We start from the raw sequence: 18838 nt of genomic DNA on the forward strand, positions 1-18838 counted from the left end.
AGTAGTAAAGAGTACTAGAGAGTGAGTAGTTCAGAGCAGTAGAGAGTGAGTAGTAGAGAGCAGTAGAGAGTAGTGGAGCGTGAGTTGTAGAGAGAGTAGTAGAGAGTGAGTAGTAGAGAGTGAGTAGTAGAGAGTGAGTAGTAGAGAGTGAGTAGAGAGTGAGTAGTAGACAGCAGTAGAGAGTGAGTAATAGAGAGTGAGTAGTAGAGAGTAGTAGAGAGTGAGTAGTAGAGAGTAGAGAGTGAGGAGTAGAGAGTGAGGAGTAGAGAGTAGTAGAGAGTGATTAGTAGAGAGGGGTCGCGCGCTGCAAACCTGGCAGCCTGGGGTCATGCCACAGATAAAGAAAGCTTTCACTGTCTGATTCCTCTTTGATGAGTATGTTTGGGACGCTGGGTCACGGCATCTGAAGTATATGAGGGCGCCAAGGCGCTAAAAGGTGTTCCTTGAGTCATCAAAACATAAAAGACGACTCTGCAGCTATATCGTGCACTGTGAGATTTTCACAATCTTTTATGAATGGGTGAGCTGCGTGGCTGTTGAAGTGAAAGAAAGCACGCCACAGAAAAGTGTACCACAAAAGTGTATAACATAACAGGATATAAGAACACAATACATAACAGCACATGCCATATTACAGCAGTATAACGTGGACAAACTAAAATCACACATGTTAATAGGAAGACAACGTAGGGTCATGTGTCATAAAGTAACAACGTCATATTGCAGTGTCAAATGGCATGTTAAAAATTATATACGGTAGCAAAACATATCATGACAACAGAAGAGAACCTGAATTTACATGCAATAGTATCACAATTTAGCAATAAGTAAACATAGTAGCATGTGACATAATAACGAGATAACAGCACACACATGCAAAATGACCCTCCATAATAATAGGTAATTGAACAAGCCGTAATAATGCCCAACACAACATTGATCCCCATAGCCACACATATGCAGACAGTCATTTGAAATCAAATACAACTAGACTGAAATATGTATTTGCATCTATATATATCTTTAAATATCTACATATATATTTAATTTAGCTCTTTTATTATTGGATGTCTGAGAGTTTTTTTTCTGCGCGACTCTTGTTCCGTCTTTTGGATGTTTCCGCCTCGCCTATATCTTTTTTGATCTAAAAAAGAAGTGCTTTTGTGCATTCTCCCATTCTGTTTTGCAACTTCCATTCTTCCCCTTCGCCTGAGATAACCGCGGCCTGGGCGGTTGCCTTGAACCTTCTTGTCGGAAACCACAATAACAAGGGAATGGCCGGGGGAGGTGGAGCGAGTGGGAAGTGAAGGGGGTTTTTGTGTGTTTTTTCAACATTAATTATCTCATTTAGTTGAAAGCGCACTGAAAAACGGAGCGTCTCCTTCCAAATTTATGATCCTAAAATGAGACGGCACAGGAATTTATGGCTCTGATAGAATTTTATTTTTCTCATTTCTTCTGAGGAAGCAAAATATATTCCTGCTGTTATTGCTGAATGAATGAATCTGCTGAGTCGGAAAGAGTTTCACCTTCACTAGAACGCGTGGGCGCCTTGTGTCCCTCAGAAGCGCTCCACTGTTACTGCACGCGTGAGGCACACCTCAGCAAAAGTCAACTGCCTGTTTATTTTCGCATCGCGCTTTCATTTTAGGTGAAAGCGCAATGCGAAAATAAACACGCAGCTGACTTTGCTTAAGCTGAAAGCCAAATGCCAAGAAAAAAGTGCAGTATATATGCTGGCATATAAATACTGTGTATAGTGTACTCCTACTATGCGCTCTCTAACCTAGCTGACTTGGGCGGGGGCGTTCTGCCAAGAATCACTTACTGGGTGATCTACTCCCCATTACCGGAAGGTAAGTGCGTGCAGGTCCCGTCTTGGTCATATGTTAGACATCCGTCCTCACAGAGGCTAAGCAGGAATCAGCTGGGCTGAGATTCCGATGATAGCGATGACCTCACAATGACAGCAGAGCACTCCTCTGATTTGAACACAGAAATACATGTGCATTTATTACAGAGGTGTCCCTGCTTTTGTGTCGAGGATTGAACCATTGCTGCTATTGTTGATTCTCCTGTAATAGCCATCTCACCTCATGGATGAAACACCAAATAACAACCTTTGCACAATGTATGTTAAGGCCTTGTACTAAATGTTCAAGATGGCATGATTGCGTACTCACGAAGTGGAATTTGTAAGCAATCTGGATTCAGAGAAACGAATCCTGCATTGTCACGTAAGCAAATGTGTGTCGAAAGTCATTGTGTAGAAAAGAAGGCAACTTAAGAAACGTGTGCATGTAAAAATGGCAGTGTTTCTTCCCGGGTACAACCTAGCCACGTGACACTGTTGGCAGGTTGTAAGCCGACCGAAATGCAAACAATACGTCTTGCAGCACAGTGCATGCACCGTCTAGGAGAGACCTACAAAGGAACGGCCTCGTGAATGGTTATCATTACTACGTTTCGTTAAGACCAGTTTACCAGCATTTTGTTTCTAAACTATGAGTAGTTATTGGCATATGATATTCTTTGTTATAATCGTCAATATTAACAATAAGCATAAAACAGAAGGGCCGTGATGGAAAGGGGGGACAACCAAACCCCAAATAAATCCCTTGTTATTTGGACTTCTCTTTCAAGCTGTCCTCGCCGTCTTTCACTTGAAATGTGTTCAAGGCACAGCGGATCAGACATAAATTGAAAATCACTGTCTTATAATAGGTTTTTCCAACACGTTTTAAAGGAAATGCCCTCAGGCCACACTACTATGTTTAGCTTGACGGCAATATTAAACACTTTCGTAATAAGTGTGAGAAAATATTATAATGTGGTTTTCTGTGCACACAACCAAATTATTTTGTTGAAGGGGAGGGTCAGTGGGGGCTACCAGGTGCTTGGCATCGAAATGTTTGAAATTCACTGATTTACTGGAAGATGAGTTCAACAGGAGGGGAGTAGTTGGGTTGATGGGTTGGTCTGTAGGGGTGTTAAGTGAACTGCAAGAACAGCACAAAACCAGTCACATGTCAACATCTACAACTAGGTGGAACCTGTAAGAGGACCGCGTCCACTGCGTCCCTTGTGAAAATTCGAGTGGACCAGCTAGCCATGTTGCCACCGGGTCCAGTAATTAGTGTATAGTTTTTGGGCTACTGTTGGGACAATTCCAGTTGCCCCTTGAGGCTGGTGATTGGTCATATTGGATTTAGGTTTTATTTTAGTGACCAGTGTGCCTCCCCTTCTTTTCTGTCCACTGGGATTCTAATGTCTTAAAATGCCTAGCCTGAATGCACTACTCAGTTACCAGTTCTAAGTGGTGCCCTGAGGGAGTATTGGACAGAGAGAGCCAAGCCACGGGGAACAACGAGAAAAAAATACTGCATCTGAAATTTTTCGAAAGCTGGGGCAGAGTCAGCCACAGGTAAGGGTAGCACAAGACCAGGGCCGGACTGTGAACCGGAACTGGACCTGGCAAACTGCTCGTCCGGCCCCCCTGGGGGGACAAGGGGTGTGGCCGAGCTGTTTGCTAGTGCCGGTTTCGGCTGGTTTTGTCACAGGGGACGATATTGTCGGCCCCCAGTAACAAAAACGGCCCCCCAAAGGCCCAAAACCGGCCCCCACGCTGGCGTCCCGCCGGGGAAACGCCCGGTGCCCGCTATGGCCAATCCGGCCCTGCACGAGACTGCTCACAGGCTCAGCCACAGACGCCCTCGCCTTAGAGAACCCGTCACCTCATGTGCCAGGGCGACAGCCGGAGGTGAGAAAAGGGTGTGAGAGAGCCAGGACTATAACAAAGCCATCATAATATTATTCATAATAATAATACATTTAATAAGTCCTCTAACCCACTTAATTTGAGAGCTTCACCCCTAGCTGCGGCTGGTGCTGACATCCATGTATCTGGTACAATTAGGTCTTAACTTGGCGAAACGAGGAGAAATTATTAATTACCCCTCGTTTTTGCTGTTACTATGTGGGCTGCATTTTGCAGCCCACATAGAAACAGCAAATCACCATGAATGATTGTTTATTTGCAGGAAAGGACACCTTCCTGCACATAAACAATCATTCCCTCACCACAGGCAAGGATGTCTGTGTTGGCACTAGGCAGCTTAATTTAGCGCCAATGCTAGGGGAAACACAGGGGTGCGCTGTATCATTGTAAAGACAGCGCATCCCTGCGTTTTTTAACTGACGGAGCGCAGCGTTAGTAATTTTGAAGCTAACCCGCGCTCTGCCAGTTCATTGTACATATGCCCCAAGGTTTTTTAGGCACAGGAAGATTATGGGATTTACCCAAAATCACAGGATGGTGAGCCGCAGAAAGAGCTGGAATGTGGTTCTCCAGTACCTAAAGGCGGCAGCTCTGGGTGTGACATCACATCCTCTGATCACGTTACCTCTATCTTTCTCATTCTCGCTCTTTCTCATTTTCTTTCTTGATATTTCTCCTCTTTTAATCTCTTGCTTTTACTTTCTTAGTCTCTCAGTCATGTCTTCAGTCCTCTCTCGTTTTTTCTTACTTCCATTCTCACTCTCGCACCTGCAGTACAAATCAGACATTTTTTCCTGCTTGAGAATGCTTTACTGAAGTAAAATGAAGAAGTAAAAATTAGAACAACCTGGTGATCAGGTTACTGGATACCAGAAGAAAATGGATGTAGTCTGGAATATACAAAAGGAATAACAGAAATATTCCATACATCTTACAAAGGCATGGTACTGTGAGAAACATTAAACAAGAAAAATAGCATTTTATACATGTTAGGAGAAATACATGTGTGAGAGAAAAGTAAAAGAGAGACTAGCGAGGAAAGAGAAAATGAAAAACCTTAAAAGAAAAAAACAGTATTAAGCATATACCAATCCAATCATAATACTTAACAAATTTATAGTAAATTTGTGAAGTCCTGGAGGTTCAAAGGTCATGTGTGGATCAGGAGGATTGGCAGGGTGTCTAGGGAGGGACAAGTCAATCGATTTAAATATTTGCTTTATCGGCAAGACCCATTGATCTGTAAATACTATCAAACCCTTACAGGTTCTTACGTAATTGGCATCATTTTACGCCTCCACATGGGTCTTCTGGTCTCTGACGATGTCTCAGCCTGGCAGGTTTCCTGCTCTCCCCTCTGCCAGCTCTGGTTCATCCCTCAGGAGGACGTGTGGACCTCTGTTCGCCCTTTAGCCTTGTAGAGTCACTGACCTTGGGGGATATTTCCAGGAATAGCAGTTCCTATTTCTTCATATTGGTGGCAGTGTGTGAGGAAGTGTGTGTGGGTTTCACTACTGACATCACTGGTCTTGTTCTGCTTTCCATCTCTGTCTGCTACACCCTTTAAATCCCTAGTTGCTGGCCTTGTGGTCTGTTTGGAGTTCTTCAGAGAGAGCAGCTATTCTGCTAGGCTGTAGGTCCTGTCTGTTAGTTTGTATTGTGCCCTGGGTTTCCTACTAGCCAGTCTCATCCTGTAGTTGTAAGCGCTGCTTCGCCGGATCACCGCCGGAGTCACGCCAGAGTCCAGCCCGTCTGTGCCCGTCTGTGCCCGTCTGTGTCCGTCCGGGCCCAGACGGGCTTAGGGCCAGATCCTCTGGCCAATCCTCGAGACAGGGTGCCTATATATTCGCGTGAGGATATCTTGTTACTACGCCCTCCTAAGAATACCTCATGCAAGTATATTTATAAGGGCCCTAAGCTATTTACCGGATGTAAGATTTGTCAATCGACTCACGTAGTGAAGGGTAAGAATGTTCTGTCTATGGCCCTATTGAATTGCCGCTCACTCCCAAGCCACTCATTAGAAATCTATTTTCTTTTACAGGATCATGACATGGATGTTCTGTTTTTGACAGAAATGTGGTTAACTGCGGACTCTGGGGTGGACATAGTTCGTGCTCTCCCACCAGGCTTCCTTATCTTCCATCTGGATAGGTCTTGGGGGCGAGGTGGCGGTATAGCTATTATATATAAAGATACTTTTGTATGTAGGGCTCAGAGGGGGGGGGGTGGCAGACTGCGAGAGCTGTCAGTTCTCCCTACGGATTTCTAATACGGTGTCAGTGTCGGGCCTACTGGTTTATCACCCACCAGGCGGCGTTGGGAATTTTGTCGGCTCGTTGATGGAAACAATTACGTTACTGGCTTCCTCCACGGCCAATTTTATGGTATTAGGGGATTTCAATCTCCATTTTAATGATCCAGCGGACGCTGTGGCAGTAGATCTGCAGTGTGACCTGAAAACCTATGATTTGAGCCTAATCAACGCGGGAGCCACGCATAACAGGGGTCATTTGCTGGATCCCATCTTCTCCAATATATCCCGTCTCAGAACTCTGCCTTCTTATTCTCTTCCTTGGTCCGACCATTTCTTGGTTCCGGTAATGTGGCAAGTAGATTCATTGGCCACCCCCCTCTCTAGGGTCTACACTTTAGAGAGAGTTTGGTCTAGATTATCAGTGGATGACTGGACGATTACCCTTGAAGAGATGCGTCCTCCCTTGGTGTCAGATCCGGTCATCGCAGATACCAATTTTAACCAGTGGCTGACTAGCTCTCTCGATGTTATTCTCCCCAAAAAAAGATTGCATAAGAGGGCGAAGAGAAGGGGTTCGGCACCCTGGTATTCTTCTGAGTTGAGATCTCTTAGGAGGGGCTGTAATAGGAGGGAGAGGGCGTGGAGAAAGGAGGGGAGGGAAGACAGACGAATGGAGTACCGTTCTGCTATTAGGATGTATAAAGTCGCTCTTCGCCATGCGAAGGTCCAATTTTTTGAGGAAAGAATAAAAAATGCCTCAAACTCATCCAGAGAGACCTTTAGAGTGGTAAAGGAACTTCTTATAGCTCCCGAGCCCTTGGTATCTCATGATAGTCCTGGGGAGAAATGCAAAGAGTTGGCCAACTATTTTCATAGGAAAATTGAAAGTATTCTAAGTGCCCTCCCTCAGGCTGGCCAGAGTACTATCACGGACAGTATGACTTCAGGAGACCTTGCATATCTGGACTCCTTTGGGGCAGTATCAGTGGATGAAGTCCTTAGGGAACTGGGCTCTATGAAGAGTGGATCTCCTAGGGATCCAGTGCCGATGAGACTTCTTAAGCAGGTAGCTACTACTATTGCGGCCCCGATGGTGCACTTGATCAATGCTTCACTTGCCCAGGGTTTGGTGCCATCTAGCATGAAGAAAGCAGTGGTAAAGGCGCTCCTAAAAAAGCCAAATCTAGATCCAGCTGATTTGGCAAATTTTAGGCCTATTTCCCTGCTTCCTGGACTTAGCAAAATCGCTGAAAGACTGGTAAATTGTCAGCTGTCGCATTTTATGGAAACCAATGGCCTGCTGCGTGATTCCCAAACGGGATTTCGACCCGGCCAGGGCACCGATACCGCTCTGCTGGCAGTCGTGGAGGAAGCGAGGTGCATTCTTGATGCAGGGGGATCAGTGGCAGTGATCCTCCTGGACTTGAGTGCGGCCTTTGATACTGTGAACCATCAAGTGCTGATCCAGCGGCTGTCAGCTATAGGGGTTACAGGTGTTGCCCTGAAGTGGCTTACATCATTTCTTCACGACCGGACTTATCAAGTTTGGGAAGGCAGTGCTCACTCGGCCTCTATCCCCCTCCAGTGTGGTGTGCCACAGGGCTCGTCGCTTAGCCCGACATTGTTTAATGTATATATGGCCCCTCTGGAGGACGTGGTGGCCCCATTTGATTTCAGAATCGTAAGCTATGCTGACGATACGCAGTTAGTGATTGCTCTTTCCCATCTCAACGACAACCCAGACTCTCTGCATTCCTGCATGTCCAAAATTTACACTTGGATGTGTGACTCGACTTTAAAGCTAAATGGCTCAAAAACGGAGCTCATAATGCTTGGGAATAAAACCCCTTCTCTCCCTTTGACCTGCTGGCCGTGTTGTATGGGAGCTCTTCCGAGTCCTCGAAAGGAAATTAAGAGCTTGGGGATTTGGCTCGAGCAAGATCTATCTTTCAAAACGCAGGCAAAGAAAACGGCGGGAGCCTGTTTTGGCCTTCTTCGTTCTGTACGCAAAGTTATCCCTCTGCTTCCCTGGACCTCCAGGAAGTTACTCATTCAGGAGCTTATTACATCCAGACTAGACTTTAGTAATATCATTTTCCTAGGCGCCCCTGAAGCGACTCTTAAGAAACTTCAGCAGGTTCAAAATGCTGCTGCGAGGCTGCTTATGAACACTCCCAGGACGCAGTCAGCTAAACCCGCTCTGAAGGCCCTGCACTGGTTGCCGGTGCGGGAAAGGGTTAAATTTAAGGCCTTATGCACAGCGCATAAAATTCTGCAGGGGAAGGGACCCCCTATTTTGAGGAACCTAGCTGTCCCTTATAAGGCTAACAGAGATCTCCGCTCCAACCAGAATCATCTGCTCCAAGTTCCTAGAGTGAGAAGGGCGCGGGCTGGTGGACGCAGATTTTCGGTTAACATGACTTACTTATGGAATGCGCTTCCGATTGGTTTGCGCTCTGAAACGAGCTTGGACCGGTTTCGGAAACGTCTAAAGACTCTTCTTTTCCCTGCCTGACGCTGTGAACATCTGTAGCTGTTTTGGTGGTTGGTCGCCCTGGACAAGCGCTGGGATGCCCGAGGGTAACTATGCGCTATATAAAAAACGCATTCATTCATTCATTCATTTCTGGGGCTAGTAAGGCTTTGTAGTAGTGGCATAAATCCTCTCCTCTGGAGGTGTGCCCATCATTTTGCTGTCTGTTTTTGAATTTATGTATTAATTTATATCATTTATAGAGCACAAAAGTGTCAAACAAAACTGTTACCCTGGTACGAAGATGCTTATAGCTAGCTACAGGCTGCCGACCTTTAACCATCAAGGGGAAATGGGGAAAGGATTATTTGGCTAAAAGCCATGTCTTCGGAGCTTTCCTGAAATGCTGCAGATCCGTTAAGGATCCAACGGATAGCGGCAGCTTGTTCCAGATTTGGGCCGCTTTGACTAAGAAGGCCCGACCCCCTTGTCTGGCCTTCCGGAACTTTTTAATACAAACTAAGTTTGCGGTGCTGGAGCAAAGATATCGCCATGGAATATATCCCTACAGCCTTTGTTGTAGGGGGGCTGGACCAGGGCTTTGTAGCGCCTTGAACGCGATGCGCGTGGCTTTAAAGAGGATCCTCTGCTTCAGAGGCAGCAAGCGCAGGTCAATTAAGGCATTCGATGCCTATGATCTGCGAGGCCTGTGTAAGGACTCTATGGTCTATTGAGCAAGTAATCAGGGGCCCCAAGTAACAAGGCATTACAGTAGTCCAGTCAACCGAGTATGATGCTACGCACTACAAGCAATTTACCTGAGTAGCCAGTACTAGAAGCATCTTTCTGAGACTACATAAAAGTGCAAAGCATGTTCTTGCTATCATTATGACATGGCGCTCCAGGGATAACTTGTTATCAAATGTGACCCCCCAAGTTATGGACTGTGTTTGATTGCACCAGCTGGTCTCCAGATGAAAGGAGCCAAAGGTCAGGGGTCAGAGTCATGGGAATCTTACTCACTGAACAACAGAGGAATTCAGATTTGTCCCCTTTTAATTTGAATTAATTTTCATTCATCCAGCTGACAATATCCAGCATGCCTTTCTGAAATGCCGGTACTGTCGCCTCTTGATTATTATTAAGGGACAGAATCATCTGAGTGTCGCTGGAATTGTCAACCAACCTAATGCCATGCTCCTTTATCGAAGTAATAAGTGGCCTCATATAAATATTGAACGAAATTGGGCTGAGTGCTGAGCCCAGCGGCATTTCCAGTTGAAATTTTTTTAAATCAGATCGGCATCCAGGCAAGCCCACAGCCTGACACCTATCCAATAGGAAAGACTCCCTCCACGTTAATGCTCTACCTGCAACTCCCATTGAGGTTAGTCTGGAGAGAAGAATTTTGTGGTCAACCATGTCAAAGGCAGCCGACAAATCATGCATGATCAGGACAGTCGACTGCCCACCATCCACCTGCATCCGTAACTCATCCCGAATGACAACTAAGACTGATTCCGTACCATGTCCAGGTCGAAAACCCAATTGTTTACCCAGAAGGAGAAACTGAGATTCCAAAGAGTGCAATGATGTCCTACTGACAACTTATTCTAGAATCTTCACAGGAAAAGGCAGGCGTGAGTTGTACCAGAAGTTACTCAGAACCGATGGGCCAGCTGATGATGTTTTCAGGAGGGTGGTGACAATTGCGTTTTTCCATCTCAAAGGTACCGTTACCGTACCCAGTTCCAAGCACTGGAATGAATGGAGAGAAAGCTCGTCTTCCCAGATCCTCAGAGGTATGGGGTCCCGGGGAGAGTCTGAGGTAATGGGCCTTGCAATATCTAAAAATGTCTCTCCTGAGATGGTATCAAAGGTCTCAAGCCTACAGGTGATGTTGTCACCAGCCTCAATGCCCTTTCGGGTCATAGTGGAATCTCGCACTGATGCCTCGGTAGAGCTCTGACTGCTGGCCTCTCCAATCACTGTCTCTAGATTGTCATCGTCATTCATTTCAAGGGGCGTTGTCTCAGTAGAGGCACCAATGTCTTCCAGGATGTTGCTGATCTTTTTGTCAAAGGAGTCGGCAACATCATCACAGAGTTCCTGAGAAGACGGAAATTCTTGCTTAAAACAGTCCGGGTCTGTTAATGAGTGTGTTTGGTTCAAATGTGGGGATGGGTACTGGAAGAGGCTGACTGGAGTTGGGTAAAGCAGAGAGTCTGGCCTTTAGGCTCTTCTTGGCACTAACAGGCCCCAACAGGTAATGCCATAGCCTGTGTCTTCTCTCAGCTGAGGGTGCCTGGATGGTAGGACACCCTAAGGAGTTTGAGTGAAATGGAGGAGGTGGAGGAGGAGAAGGAGGCAAGAGCCTTCCGGGGGGAACCATTCATGTGAACTACTTTAGAGGTGGCTGCTAGGAAATACAATGATGGCACCTCTGAGTGATGGCTTCTGGGAACTGCAGTGATGTCACTTCCTGTAGAGGGGAAAGTCGTGAAATGACACCCGTTGTCCAGCTTCTTTTAAAGATGGTGTTGGTGAGAAACCAGTGAAGTCACATTACCCGCTCTAGGAGCCAATGCGATCAATTACTTTACTACACGTAGTGTGCAGCAGGTTCCACGCGTACTCTTAGTAATACAGCAAGGATTCCTTTTCTGCAATAGTATTGCAGTATTTTCCCATGATTTCCACATAATGCCTTCACACATGCTACTATTTCCACAGACCCATTAACTTTTCCTGAGACACTTATATGTCATACTCTCAGTTTCAAGCCGATACAACATGCTAAACCGCTGGCCAACTCTTTCGATTCCTGCTTCGCGAATGGGCAGCGCGACTAGAACTGCCTAAAAAATAACACTTTTCATTGTTGCTCCACCCTTTCAATTTACATTTGTTAATCAATGAGAAAGCTCAGAGGCACTCTAGCCATGAACAAAGCATGTCTGTTGTAGCTACAACATGGAAACCTTTATCACATCAAAGAGTGCAGCTTTGGTATCATAACTGGACAGTACTTGAGCTCATAATTGTTACCCGCAAAACCTCCCAACCCTAATACCACCACCTATTTCAACACTACTAGTACCATAATGCATTGGGAGGGTTAGGGTAATTGTGTGTGGTCTCTGAGTACCTGGCAACGAATCAAAATGCTCCTGTCTTTTGGTCATATGATGTTGAACAACCAATTAGATTACATGCAGCCTTTGAATTGAGAAACGCCCCCTTCACTCATTGCTCGGCTTCTCCAATCTGTTTGGACATCCCTGCCTGTTCGGAATTTCTCTGCAGTTCGTTGGAACTATCGAGTCTCGAAGTTTGCCCGCTGTGGCTCTGTTTCCTGTATTCCAGCTTGGGAGTTGGGTATGCACGCTGACCTCGGCGTCCTTCTGCTTACCTGACTCAACATTCGTCTGTGCACCCGTGTGTTACCCGCCGATCCCGGCGTCCTCCTGCCTACCTGACTCGGCATTCGTCTGTGCACCCGTGTATTTACACGCCGCTCCCGGCGTCCTCCTGTCTACTTGACTCGGTGCTTCTCCGTGTGCCTTTCACGGTGTTGTATCCGTACATCAAGCCCGGCTTCTCCTGTCTACCTGCCAAGGCGCCTGCCTACGTGCCGTTCTTGGCGTTTTGCATGCACACCATTCCCGGAAGTACACCTTGGTGTTAGAGACTGTTCATTTCAAATACAACAAACTCTGTTCCTGTCAAATCAAGGAGTGATACAATTTTACAAGCAAGGCAACTTTGATGCAGTGGACTCACGGAGCTATACAATTCTTGTTTTCAACCTTGCCTTTCGGAAACGGAATTACATATAAACTTTTCATTTCTGGCACTTCCACGACCGGACATTACCCGCTTGTTTCTCAGCTCTAGTGAATTGCTCCAACCTCACAAAGATTGTTCCGGAAAATGATATCATTCTTTTGAGAGTCCATTGGTTCATGTTGCTTATATTTGGTAAGTGAGATCTCACACAATTCCATGTTAGCCTCACATTTAGATTCCCTTACGCTTAGATCTCTAACATTGATTGTCCTTTTTTGTTCACAGTATCTTCTCCTTGGTGCCACGATCCCTCCTGCATTACACATACGTCGTGGAAGTTTCCGAGTCTGATCATCGCTCCCTGGGAATACTTGCAGGGTTCCTGTTATAACTATCGGGAGACTTGCAGTGTTCTCGGGGAAGGTGAGACCTAGCTTCGCTCCTGAGGATCAAAGGGTACAACGCCTCCTGCCGTGACAGAAAGCCGAGCCCACGTTTATATTGATCCCCCGAGCGAAGTATGGATAAAGAGACTCTGGCAACTGGGGCAGCTGCCTCCGAACTAACCATGGCGGATCTCGCCAATGCGTTAGTCACTTTGCAAACAGAATTACGAGAGGTTAAAGCAGAAAATCAGCGACTAGTCTTAGAGGTTGATATGTTGAGAAGTCAAAGATCCATGGGTTTGGATAGTGGTACCCCATATAAAAAACCCTACATACAACCCGCACGCTTTCAGGTTCCATCCTTTCCAAGCACATCATCCCTGGACAATACTACATCCAACCCGGTGAATGTCACTGTAGTCACAGCCCCACAAACACCATTAGCCATGCCAGAGAGATTCACGGGTGATAGTAACAAATTCGCCGTCTTTATGAACCAATGTCACTTACAATTTCTCAGTAAGGCAGCAGCTTTTCCTGACGATGCGGCTAAGGTTGCATTTATCATATCATATTTATCAGGGAATGCGGCTCTGTGGGCCGTTACCTTAGTTGAAAATGACGACCCTATCTTATATAATTTACCTCAGTTCAAGGAGAGCATGAGAAATCTCTTTGCCAGACATTCTTATATGCAGGCCAGCGATAACGAGTTACTTGGTTTAAAACAAGGATCCAAGGATCTATTAACATATATTATGACATTTAACCGCCTCGTTACGGAGACGCAATGGCCTGAGGCTAAAAGAACCTCATTATTTTACAGGGGTTTAAGAGACGAATTAAAGGATATCCTGTCCCAAATTGTCGACCCCCCTGAAGATTGTGCCTCTTTCATAGACCTAGTAGTGAAACTAGACCACAGATTACACGAAAGAAAAGGGGAAAAGGGGAAATTAGATTATCCACGATTCCTGAATTCAAAACATGACAAAAAGGAAGTGAAAGATTCTAGTGAGCCGATGCAAATCGGAGGGGTTAGAGGACCTTTAACGCAAGAAGAAAAGGATAAGAGGCGAAAGATGAATTTATGTCTCTACTGTGGGAAGGAAGGGCATTATGCCCAAGATTGTCCAGTTAAACCCCGGTCAAGTAAAAAGACTCCCCTGAACAAGGCAATCCCCGTGGTGCACTCGGAAAACGCCTAGACTTGGAAGGTAACGAGACCGTTCTTCCAAGTCCTGCAGGTCTACAGGTCTCACCTTTTTTGGCAAAAACCTCATCCCTGATACCCAGACATCTGACCATATCAGTGGTACTGCTGTTATCCCCCCAACATAGAAAATCCTTACCTGTTATGGTAGATTCTGGAGCCACAGGTAATTTCCTTGATATCGCCTTAGCTAAAACGTGTGGAATCGAGTTTATCAGAAAGTCTCAGCCCGAGAAAGTAAGAGCTGTTGATGGATCCGATTTATCCTCAGGATTGGTAACTTATCACACACCCGAGTTACTTATGACCTGTGACAACGGTCATACGGAGAAGATAGTTTTTGATTTAATCGATACTCCTCCTTTTGGAGCAATTGTGGGAATCCCCTGGTTACAACAACATAACCCCAACATAAATTGGGAAAACCGAACAGTCACACTGAATTCAACTTATTGTGTAGAACATTGTTACAACGAGATGATCCATATGCATGTCCCTTTATATTGTGCAGGATCTACTTATCCCTCTACTCTTCCAGCGGAATACCAAGACTTTGTCACTGTATTTGACGAAATTAAGGCTGTTGAACTACCCCCTCACAGATCCTATGATTGTAGAATAGATCTGGTCCCTAGGGCTGAATTACCCCTTAGCAGAATCTATGCCCTAACTGAACCTGAAACAAAATACTTACAGGAATATCTCAACGATATGCTTAAAAAGGGATTCATCCGACACTCGACCTCTCCAGTGTCCTCGCCCATCTTTTTCATACCCAAACAAGAGGGTGGGTTGAGAGCTTGCCTGGATTATCGCGCCTTAAATAAGGTGACGATAAAAAACAGATACCCTCTTCCACTCATCTCCACACTCCTGGATCAGGTACGCAAGGCCAAGATTTTTACCAAGCTGGACCTCCGTGGCGCCTATCATTTGATACGCGTAAGAGAAGGAGATGAGTGGAAGACGGCTTTCCGCACCAAATTCGGCCTATATGAATACTGTGTGATGCCATTCGGGTTATGCAATGCCCCTGCTGCATTTCAATTCTTCATAAATGAAGTATTGAGAGAATATCTCGATGTATTTGTGATAGTATACATCGATGATATTCTTATTTACTCTCAGAATGAACAAGAGCATATTATTCATGTTAAGAAAGTCCTTCAATGTCTCCAAGATAATCATCTATTTGCTAAGTTAGACAAATGCCTTTTTCATGCAAATAAAGTGGATTTTTTGGGGTTTGTGATATCGGAGGAAGGATTACAAATGGATCCCGCTAAAATAACTGCCATCCTCCAGTGGAATAGTCCAAAGAATGTGAAAGAAGTACAATCCTTCCTTGGTTTTGCAAACTTCTATAGGAGGTTTATAGACCATTTCTCTGATCTCGTACGTCCAATCACAAGACTCCTTAAGAAAGGAATACCCTTCTTATGGGATGAGACAGCAGAAAAATCCTTTCAGGAGCTAAAGAACAGATTTACCTCCGCCCCCATAATGCGTCATGCTGATGAGAATCAACCGTATTTCATCGAGGCTGACGCTTCACAATATGCCGTAGGGGGAATACTTTCTCAAAGAGACACCAAGACAGGAACGATGCACCCCATTGCTTATTTCTCCAAAACTTTACTACCCGCCGAACAAAATTACACCATTGGCGAACGCGAGCTCTTAGCAATTAAACTCGCCTTTCAGGAATGGCGCCATTATCTCCTTGGCTCACCCCATGTGATTACAATCTACTCAGACCACCGAAATTTACAATTCTTTAAGTCAGCCAGAGCCCTTACACCAAGACAAATGAGATGGGTGTCTTTCTTTAGTGAATACAATTTTATCATCTCGTTCCGTCCTGGAAACAAACATGGCAAGGCTGATGCCTTATCTCGAATGGGAATTGAGTCTAAACATTATGTTGATAAACCGGTACCCCTCATTCCTGACAGTAAAATATCAGCCATAGGTGACAAGAAACCAAAAGTTCCTGATTCATTGTTAACAAAACTATCCCTTGCATATTCCACTCTATTGCCTGAAGAGTGGTTAAACGATCCTCTCAATACAATCAAAGACGGCATCTATTTTCATGACAATTGCATCTATGTACCTACTGAAGAACTCCGTAAGACCCTCCTTCAATGGTGTCATGCTCTACCCTTAGTAGGACACCCCGGTAAAGAAAAGACCCTTCAACTATGCAAAAGATGGTTTTGGTGGAAGGGTATGAATCAAGACGTCTCTTCCTTTGTGGGGGCATGTCCCACATGCGCTCGACAAAAAGCAGTACACAGTGCTCCTGTTGGCCTTCTCCAACCATTACCTATTCCACCAGCCCCTTGGCACTCAATCAGTCTTGATTTTATCACGGACATGCCTGAATCCCGAGGGTATACCACAATTCTCGTTGTGGTAGACATGCTCTCTAAAATGTCCCATTTTATTCCCTTGCCTCAGATACCCACAGCCCGAGAACTAGCAAATATTTTTATTGAACAAATCGTCCGGTTACACGGATTACCTTCTATCATTGTGTCAGACAGAGGTCCCCAATTTGTGTCCAGATTCTGGCAAGGGTTATGTCAGGCATTACATATAGACCATCGTCTGTCCACAGCATATCATCCGCAAACAGATGGGCAGACTGAAAGAACTAACCAAACACTAGAGCAATATCTTAGGTGTCTACTTAGTACTTTCTCTAGTGATTGGGCTTTTGCCTTAGCTCGCGCTGAATTTGCATACAACAATTCCATGCACTCAGCCACCAAGATGTCACCTTTCTTTTTCTCTCATGGGTATCACCCCAAGTCCTTACCGCTAGATCTCCCACCACCACTAGTAGATATCCCTGCTGTTCTAGAGCATCATGCAAATTTACAAACCATATGGATTCAGGCAAAGAATGAGTTACAAGCAACAAAACAACAGATGAACAAACAAGCGGACAAACATAGACAAGAAGGTCCTAAATATGACATAGGGGATCAAGTATGGTTAGCAACAAAGAACCTCCGACTAGCGGGACCCAGAAAATTGCAACCCCGATACATAGGACCCTACCAAATTGTTGAGGTTATCTCTCCTGTAGTGATGAAGCTTGCAATACCCCCGGAAATGCAAATACACCCAGTATTTCACATCTCTTTATTAAAACCATACCTTCAGCCGTCTTGTCCGGAACCCCCACCTCCACCCATAACAATAGAAGGAGAACTAGAGTATGAGGTTGAGAAAATCATTGATTCCCGAATACATCAAGGGAAACTTCAATACCTGGTAGATTGGGTGGGTTACAATGCAGATGAGAGAACCTGGGAAGTAGCTGAACATGTGCATGCTCCCACGCTAATACGCAGATTTCATGCTCTCCACCCTGATAAACCACGCTCGGTTAGACCACCTTTGAGGGGGAGAACTGTTACCCGCAAAACCTCCCAACCCTAATACCACCACCTATTTCAACACTACTAGTACCATAATGTATTGGGAGGGTTAGGGTAATTGTGTGTGGTCTCTGAGTACCTGGCAACGAATCAAAATGCTCCTGTCTTTTGGTCATATGATGTTGAACAACCAATTAGATTACATGCAGCCTTTGAATTGAGAAACGCCCCCTTCACTCATTGCTCGGCTTCTCCAATCTGTTTGGACATCCCTGCCTGTTCGGAATTTCTCTGCAGTTCGTTGGAACTATCGAGTCTCGAAGTTTGCCCGCTGTGGCTCTGTTTCCTGTATTCCAGCTTGGGAGTTGGGTATGCACGCTGACCTCGGCGTCCTCCTGCTTACCTGACTCAACATTCGTCTGTGCACCCGTGTGTTACCCGCCGATCCCGGCGTCCTCCTGCCTACCTGACTCGGCATTCGTCTGTGCACCCGTGTATTTACACGCCGTTCCCGGCGTCCTCCTGTCTACTTGACTCGGTGCTTCTCCGTGTGCCTTTCACGGTGTTGTATCCGTACATCAAGCCCGGCTTCTCCTGTCTACCTGCCAAGGCGCCTGCCTACGTGCCGTTCTTGGCGTTTTGCATGCACACCATTCCCGGAAGTACACCTTGGTGTTAGAGACTGTTCATTTCAAATACAACAAACTCTGTTCCTGTCAAATCAAGGAGTGATACAATTTTACAAGCAAGGCAACTTTGATGCAGTGGACTCACGGAGCTATACAATTCTTGTTTTCAACCTTGCCTTTCGGAAACGGAATTACATATAAACTTTTCATTTCTGGCACTTCCACGACCGGACATTACCCGCTTGTTTCTCAGCTCTAGTGAATTGCTCCAACCTCACAAAGATTGTTCCGGAAAATGATATCATTCTTTTGAGAGTCCATTGGTTCATGTTGCTTATATTTGGTAAGTGAGATCTCACACAATTCCATGTTAGCCTCACATTTAGATTCCCTTACGCTTAGATCTCTAACATTGATTGTCCTTTTTTGTTCACAGTATCTTCTCCTCGGTGCCACGATCCCTCCTGCATTACACATACGTCGTGGAAGTTTCCGAGTCTGCTCATCGCTCCCTGGGAATACTTGCAGGGTTCCTGTTATAACTATCGGGAGACTTGCAGTGTTCTCGGGGAAGGTGAGACCTAGCTTCGCTCCTGAGGATCAAAGGGTACAACGCCTCCTGCCGTGACAATAATCCTATGAGCGCTACTCATATTGCATCAAAGGAGTGGCACCAGGCCTAGGGAGGAGGACCACACCAGACTAAATCTAGAAAAGATACATTAAAAGAATGACTAGATAGAAAGAGGTGGCAGATCCATCCTAGATGTCTACACCTTTGGCTGTACCGACTCCGGTCTTTCTTCACCCCAGACTGTCCTGATATTGACACCCTTACCAGGTGACTCCACTTTGGTGCTAGTGAACTCTGTCCTTCCTTTACCAGGTTGACCTCAGACTGTCCTAATGGGGACATTTTCA

Source organism: Triturus cristatus, chromosome 3_1 (assembly GCF_964204655.1).
Source record: "Triturus cristatus chromosome 3_1, aTriCri1.1, whole genome shotgun sequence".
NCBI lineage: Eukaryota > Metazoa > Chordata > Amphibia > Caudata > Salamandridae > Triturus > Triturus cristatus.